Source organism: Megalops cyprinoides, chromosome 1, assembly GCF_013368585.1.
Source record: "Megalops cyprinoides isolate fMegCyp1 chromosome 1, fMegCyp1.pri, whole genome shotgun sequence".
NCBI lineage: Eukaryota > Metazoa > Chordata > Actinopteri > Elopiformes > Megalopidae > Megalops > Megalops cyprinoides.
The window spans coordinates 50,137,627-50,146,661 of NC_050583.1; positions in this window are offsets into that span (position 1 = coordinate 50,137,627).

Sequence of the window (9,035 nt, forward strand, 5' to 3'; positions counted from 1 at the left end):
AATGTGATAAGCAGTTGTTATCTCTGTGAAGTTCTCATATGTCACTGCTGGTCGAGTTTGACAGGTCTCCTACATTACGCTTGAGTTTCCCTGGGAAATATTAGGAATATGTTGGGGGGAATGTCGGGCCAGAGAGGCCTCTGGTCTGAGAACCCCCCCGGTCCCCCTTCCCCTCCTCCTCCAAACGACGTGCTTAAGATAAACACTCGCCGTGGAAACTGGGCCATCCACGGCTACTTACACGAGGCAGGTTTGGAGTTATGACAGCCGACTGCCCTTGAGCTGATCCCTCCGTTCGCTGTGATCCGCGTCTGAGGAGCCAAAAGAATAATATTAATGCCTGCTGCTCGTTGAGTTTCGCGGCTGTACTAAAAAAGGGGGCTTTCAAATCGGTGCTCTTCCAAGTTTTCCGATTTAGAAAACGATTTCCCCGAGACCTCCCAGGAATCACAGCCGAATCGTTTATCAACCGCAATCATTTCAATATTTATAGTATAAGATTCCCGAGTTTACTGGACAACTATTAGCAAGACAAACTATAACAAACACGGGACTTTCTGGGAAAACTGGCCACATTGCAATTAAACTCCGACTACCCTTGCCTAAAGATTTTTCTTTCGTTTTTATTTACAAAAGTTTCAAAACTTCGCATCCCACGAAATACACAATCTCAGACATGTACGCACTAAAAGAACAAGGCTATTTCTATTGTTTTAACAGTCTTAAGTGTGATATTTCATTGGAAACATACACAACGGCGTTGATGTGATTTGCCCATAAATGGGATAGCCTACATTAGTCAAGATGAAACTTCCATCTGGTTACGTTAAATTTCCATTTGCGACTATCACATATTTTATACGACTACAGAATGAGGATTTATCAGCTCGGTTTTACAACGCATGCGCCCACTGAGCAGAACGCATCCAACAACATCACCATTAGTTCTACCAAAGCATCTCACACAAAAATAGGTGGTGATAATACCCATTCACTGTCCATTTGCACAAATTATCATCTCTGTCTTCGCCCATGCTAAAAAATTAGATTCTGATATTATGCCATTTTAAAATATTAACAACTGGCCTATTCTACGCCAAAGAGATGGTAGGCTATGTGTTACTGTATCTCTTGCCATCTGTCGGTAAACATGAAAATAGCAAAGACGTCAACTCACACTGTATCGAGTGTGCCTTAAAGGTAAATTAAAGTAATTCCAGAATATTGTGACAAAGAGGATAGTTAATTATTCGCCACTTGACATTTTATTCTGACTTCTTAAACGTACGACCACAGACTGTGAATTAAACCACTATTGACATGTTTCAATGGTGGTTTGAAAACACCAACACCTGTTTGTGCTCGTGCAGCTGAAATCAAACGTCCGTAAAACGTTTCATACAACTGGAGGGATAATTTGATAACCATAGAAACTACTGTAAACACTAGGTGGCGCCATCGACTTATTCTCCATTGACACACTGTAGTACACCCGGTTATAGGCAATTTGAACACGGCTACTGTATTAAGTCTGAGCACCAGCTATTCAACAGTCCATTATTAATTAAGAATCCAAGCAATACCTCATTATTGGGGGATATATGTATATATACCGACACATCAGTGTGCACGTTAAAACGCCTGATGCATTCATTCAACAGCAATGCACCAAGACCCTAAATTTAGTTTCAGTGACACGTTAATAATCACATGAAAGCTACATAAGCAACCTATCATTTTTGTGTGTGTTGAAATTAATGAAAAAACATGAAATGAATATGACCTGGGAGGCTGGAATGTGTTTTACATATTAGGTCAAGTTTTTGATTCACAGACATGGTCAAGTTTTGGCCAGTTTACAAAAACAATGTCCAATTCTCAACACCTCAGCGAATATGCCGATTATTTCGCAACATACAGTTGCAAACACTTCCTTTAACATTGACTGTACCCTTCTTAACAAGTGTGTAGACTTAAAAAAAAATGCCAAAAGTAATGCCAAAAGTCGTAAACATAGTTAGCGCCTAAACATTTGCACAACACAAAACTATGAGGCGCAAGTGATAAAATCTCTCTCTCTATATATATATATAATTCACTTACACACACTAGAAAAATTATTTGCATCCCAAATGCTAGACGCGGCTGTTTTACAGAAAATGGTTTTCAAAACCAAGAATATGTTTAACTGGGCACCAATCCATTCGCTACAAAGCGCTCCACTAAGGTGAACTGAAGTTGCTGTCTATGCGTGCGCTGATTTTTTTTCCTTTTGTGAAGGTAGAATCTGCATGCCAGCAGGCATCGTTGTTTTTGGCTGGCGTATCTATTCACTCCACACATTTCATTATGTTGATCATATCAGCGTCGCCCCACGAATTACTGTAAGGATATGTCAACGTACTAATTTCGTCAAATCAAGGAGGCATTAACAAACCACTCAGGGGAGTGCACGCCTCTCTCTAGATTTGCGCTTGGCACTCCATTAAGACAAGGCAACATCCTCGTTGACTGATGTCACAACTGTGCAAGCCCTGTGCATGTGTGTCTATTCTTTGACCAGAACTCCAGGTAGGTCTATGCCGAGGAATGCCGGTAAGACCTCGACTCTGTGGCATGTCCCATCCTAGCCTACAAGAGTTTACACGTAAAACACCAATGTTTGAATTCAGTGCCACTTTACTTAAAAAATGTCATATGTATTTGAGCTTGGCACAAATGTTTATTTAATGTAGGATACTCGGACAATCGTTTTAGAGTGCCTTTCATCTGTCAGTGAGTTTTAAAGTGTATTCTGATTGTGGTCTTTTTCCTCTCACTACAAGGTGTTCACTTCACGTCATAGATAGACTCTTACAGTATACTATTTTAAATTAAATACTTTGAATTGCTCCAGTAATCTAGCTGAATGGATAAAATGTCTCTGTAGAGGTGATACATCACATCTGAAATGCATTAGCTCCAAGACTGCAGCTTTACCGAACAGGCCCTTCAGTAATGTCATTACTTTAGAGTGTTCTTCAGAGGAAAAATTTGCTGAGGGAGGAGTCTGAGCAAAACCAGAGAACCAATAAGTTCAGCGGTTTCCTCCTGCTTCTGCGGACAGGCAAGTCCTGGCATACAGGCTGTTGATTGAACACCGGCGTGAGATTTCCAGCAATTAAATCACGGATTTGCTGAGAAGAAAGAGAAGGTAAAAATTAATTTTATCCTACGGACTATTGTCGTATAATAATGTGCAACGAATGAGAATTTAAGTTGTGCCAAAATTTAAATGGTGCGAAGATTATTGTTGGAAGTGAAATCTTAAAACACACAGTATGAGTTTTGGAAACATGCTGCAGATTTATAAAATATAGTTCTAAGATCAGAGGGTCGAGGAGCGTTGCGTGTTGTTTGGTTTATTTTTTTTTCCAAGGTGATGCAGGACATTGTGTCATTACGTAACGTACGAATGCTGGCAGGGAGCTGATTGCACATTATTACCCTGCTGCCAGAGGGCATTGATGTTCATTTTTGATGTCTATGCTGTCACACCAAAAGCTAAATTGCACCATCAGAAACTTGATTAATGGCGTCTTTTCTTCCTAGGCGGTAACCATTTCGCATTTTAGACCTGAGTTGCCGTTACTTTCTACTAAACACTTCCGTTTTTTCTTTCAAACTGAAACCTTGCCATCACAATGCGTAGGTGTTAGATAGATGTTAATTGAATAAAGGATTCACTCACTGCAAACACACCTGCCGGGCAGGTATTGTGAACGCTATTTTGATATACTCATTCGATATAGGCCTGCTTAAGTTTTTTGAGGAAGTAGTACCTTTTCTCAGATTTTCTTGTCGACACTGAACAAGCAATGTTTCTTTTGACAGAAATATATTCTTAAACTCATTATTCATTTCAAATTAAGTGGATTAGTGGATATTTCCAGAGTCCAAATGTTTCAGAACCACTGAAATATAATGTGATTGGCCCTTTTTCAGGACCTTGCATCTGGAACATCAAACTGACATAACATGACAGCAAGGTCACCCCAAAGACCTGCTCACACTGTACGAGCTGTGCCTGTGAATATTAGCTTCAACAGCTACTGTTCTGGGCTGGAGAAATCCCGGCAGTCGTGCTTGTGGAGGCACTGAGAGATGAAGGATGTCCTAAAATGACAGAGGAGGTGGCTGTTAATGATGTTTAAAGAGCTTCGTCACTCACGTCTCATCATAGCCTTAGTCCTTCCGTCTTTTGTTGTGTCTGGTGTTTGGTCAGGTTGAGCTGCAGGAGAAATTCGATACAGCTCTGCCGAAGCCCAGGTCATGTCCACCTAAAGCCCCATATCCCTGTCTACTTTGTTCTGCAGGCCAGTGCTGCATTTCAGAGACAGTGCTAAGCTGTGGTGTTCCTCATTACATTACATTATTGTCATTTAGCAGATGCTCTTATCCAAAATGACTTACGTAGGTTACAATTTTACATGATACCCATTTATAGAGCTGGATATTCACTGAGGCAATTCGGGGTTAAGTACTTTGCCCAAGAGTACAGCAGCAGTGCCCCAGCTGGGAATTGAACCAGCAACCTATCCATTACAAGCCCTAGTCCTTATCACTGTGCTAGACAGCTGCCCCCTCCTCAGTGACAGTAAAGCAGGTGCTCTTTCAGGCTGAAGTTCAAAGTGCAGTGGGGGCCGTCGGCACCGCTCTCTGCCCCCACGCCTTGCCCCTATGCCCAGTGTGAAACACTCCCCCCTCTCTGTGATGCTTGTGGACGACTGACCTGTGGGGGGGGGAGTGATTACTCAGTACAGGGATTGTAATTCTCCGACCTTGTAATCTTTTGGGCAAAATTCCTCACTCCACAGCTGTAGAAAGAGAAAATGGAGCAGAAATGTGGGGTGGGATGAGGAGGGGGCTGTAGGGTCAGAGTAGGGCGACACACCTGCGCTTCTCCACTTTCTATTCCTTCTATTCCTTCAGACCCTAGGATTTAACCCTTCGAGAGCCATAGGGGCTGCCTCCCTGTGTCCTTGGTGACTTTCTGGATATCAGACAAGGCTTGTGAGGCTGTCCAGTCTTTCACCTGCCCACCCACTAATCCGCCATGGCTCACTCCTTTGCTGTTCACAAGTTCTTCGCCTCCTGCTTCTGTGTATTTAGGTTGATGTAACTGATAGAGTGCGAAAGCAAGACAAAAAGTAACAATCTCCTCTTTTGAAAATAACAAAAAAGGTGATTTGTCTGAGCTTGGTTGTGCAAGTCCTCAGTGTGGTGCTTGCATATTGATATTCCTCAGCACGATCCAGTCAATCCAACATGCCCCCAGAGACCATTAACGATGTCAGAAACACTGTAAACAGCCAGATTTACAGCGGGGAAGGCAGATGTCTCTTCACAGCAGTGCCCTGGGGTTTTTGTGCTTTCAGATGAGGGAAAATACAGTATCCCCATTCCTACATGTGGCTCCGTGGCCCAGGGGTCCACAGAGGAGTCCCAGCTGTGGTCTGCTGCTCTCCAAAGTATTTCTGGAGAATTTCAGGACCCTCTCCACACCCCGCCTCTAGGAGAGGAGGGCTGGCGAGGGTGTCACTGTCACTCTTCTGGAAATTACATTACATTATTGTCTATTAGCAGACACTCTTATCCAGGACAACTTACATAGGTTACAATTTCATCCATGTACACAGCTGGATATTTACTGAGGCAATTGCAGGTAAAGTACCTTTCCCAAGGGTACAGCAGCAGTGGCGGGGAATCGAACCAGCAACCTTTTGGTTATGAACCCTGCTCCTTACCAAAATGCTACACTGCCACCCCAAAAAAACTTCATCCCTCTACTTATGGCTCTTAGCAGAGACAATTAGGAAAGTCCAGAATGATTCCCCCACCTCAGTACATCAGTAGCTGTTGGGACGCTCAGAGAGATTCTGTGCAACTCTGTCAAAAAAAAAGGGTACTCCACAGAGACTCCATAGAGCTGTGGTCCTGATGCTGCAGATAAACACCTTTTAAACCCAGTCACTCAAAACGTGTGAAAACTGCACGCTGAGGCCTCCGCAGAGGAGCCGGATTCTTGCTTGGCTTGACAGCCGAGATTATGGAGCGCGCTCCTGTTTTCCGTTCCAGTGCTGCCAGTCCCCCAGAGATAAGCAAGGCCAGGGAGACAAAGCTGTCATGGGTTATTTAGACAAGAGGGTGGTGGGAGCCTCTCTGTGCTTAGTGTATTGAGGACAGGGGGATCCTTAATTTACCTCAGAATCGTCATTTACTGTGTAATATCTAAACAGAACCTGTCACAAGTGGGACTTTTTGTGGGTTGAAAAGCCCTTGGTAAGTCCAGCCAAAGTGGTTTTCTGATAGATCCACCCTGGGTGGAACTTTTATTGTTCTCCTAAGCAGGACTGCAAGAAGAAGTGGCTTGTGTTTCCCCCAGTGCAACAGGACACGCAGATGTTATTAAAGACAAAACAGGGATGTCATCCTGTCGTCCCTCTGCAGTCTGCCGTCTGATTGGCCATAATTGGGGGAGGGGTGGAGTGTGGGGGCAGGGCAGGGCATAAGTCAAACAAATGAAAAGATAAAACACCCATAGCCAAATCCAGGTTACACAATAGAAGTTGTCTGTCTAATATCTGCTGTCTACTTGCATCACTGTTTCTTCCTCCCTTCCTACCATGTGACTTCTTGTATGTAGAAAAAGAACACATTTAGATCAGAAAGGGCCACAGATTTCACATGTACATAGACAGAGACAGACTGCTCATTTTCAGTAGCATCTCTACAGCATAGAGTTTCAGGAGAGTGGTGTCAGGAGGTATGCAATAAGAATAAGAACCTAAAAAGCAGAGACCTCTGCTCACATACAGTACAGACAGGCATAAAGGTCAGTAGTGTCACAGACCGGTGGTAGTCTGGTCCAGTGGTTAAGGATTTAGGCTTGTAATCCAGCATCTGTAGTTTTAAATCCTATGTAGGGCACTGTTGAAGCCCTTGAACAAGACGCTTTGAATTGCCTCCGGAAACATCCAGCTTTAGAAATGGATAGTGTATTTTACAAAAGGAATCCACGCATGTTGCCCCTAAAAAAGGCTCGTCATATTAAAAGGTAAATGAAGTAGCTATTCCATGATTTGTGTTTTCATGGCACAGCTCGTTTAAACTAACAGTTTAAACAGCTTGATTAGGGAAGACTGTGAGTCACGGCCAGTGGCGTTGCTTCTCCATACATAGTAAGGTCTCCTTGCGCTGACAGCTCACTCAGAGGTCGCTGAACCCCAGACTCAACAGTTTACATTGAGGAGGCTGTGAAAATTCACGGGGGTGGGGGACAGGGGGCCATCTCTGCTACACCTTGTGACCCTGCCACACTAGCCTGTTCTGCTGACATTCAGACACACAGCTGGACATCTCCCAAAAACAGTGAGATGAACCACATGGAAAGACAAACTGGTAAGCTGATGCTGCATGAATGAAAAGTTTAGTGTGAGGGACAGACTTTTATGAATTGGGGGGAGGGGGTCTTTTCAACCCTACTCCCTTCTGGGGCAGCAGTGTAGCGTGGTGGTAATGAGCAGGGCTTGTAACCAAAAAGTTGCTGGTTCAATTCCCCACTGAGGCACTGCTGCAGTACCCTTGGCAGGGTAGTTAACCCAGAATTGCCTCAGTAAATATCCAGTATAAATGGATAACGTAAAAACTGTAAGCTATGCGATTGCTCTGGATAAGAGCGTCTGCTAAATTCCAATTACACCTGATCACAGTGTGTGTGAGTGTGCGTACTGTGTGCTTGGCATTGAAACTGTTGAAGTTCCAACAGGTCTGATTTGCTGGTTCGTTATGAACATTCTTTGAGGGGCGTGGTCTAAAACAGAACTTCCACTGCTGGCATTGCAACGCTGACCGAAATGGAACCTCTCATTCCCAGCCAAAAACCTCTGAGGCAAGGAAGTATTGTGGAAGAGAGGAGCTGGCTCTGGTGCATGGTTTTCCAGCCCTCCCTGGCCAAGTGGCACTTTATCGCAGTGGACTCTTAAGAAGAGTGATGGGGGAAGGGAGGGGCCTATCTTCGGGATTGGGGTCAGGTCAGAAAACTGCGCGTCACGGTGGTGGCAATAGTGTGTATGTCTCAGCTAACAGCTTCTCTCTCAGGAAGGGTTCAGTGTCATCACCTCTGCTAGTAATCAGAACTCAGTTCACTGTTTAAAAAGAGGAAGCCTGCAGAAAGATCTCACAGTAACTGCTAATTTCAGAGACAATGCCTGTTGTCCATGAAGTGAAAGTCTTACACACACACATACACACACACAGCCACTCTGTCCAACTCTACAGACATCCCTCCTCACAAGTTAAATTATCAGCAGCTCATTAAAAACCCATTCATCACCTCAAACGCTGTACGGTCGATCAGCAGGCTCAACCACGAATGCTCCTGCTCTGATTACAGCACTGCCTCTGAAAAGGGGGCTCATTTTTTAGCCTGTCAAGCCTTGTTGGAAAACGTACCGCAAAAAATGTCTCTGGCAATAACTCATCTTCTGTCTGGAGTTGCCTTGAGGGACAGCGATGACGAACACTCCACGCCCCACCCCCGTAGGATTCTTTTTGGATGCAGACGCCAGAGAATAGCATTAAAAAATGGCCCACGTCATTCTCTGGTTTTGGACTCCCTAAGAGAAAAGTCATTGTTGACCACACCCATCACATTACCTCAGAGGGAGTTCTCTTTAATATTCAGCACATGGGACAGAGCTGTGACTGAAGTCCTCTCACACTGAACCCTGTTCACAATTAGCACTGCTTTCTAGTAGTACAATCACATGCGGAACAAATGAAATACCCCTTTCTTTGGGTTCATATTGTTGCAACAATATTTTTACTTTGGCAGCAGTGTGACATAGTGGTTAAGGAGCAGGGCTTGTAACCAGAAGGTTGCTGGTTCAACTCCCTGCAGGGACACTGCTGCTGTATCCTAGGGCAAGGTACTTAACCCACAATCATTTCAGTAAATATCCAGCTGTATAAATGGATAAAACTGTAACCTATGT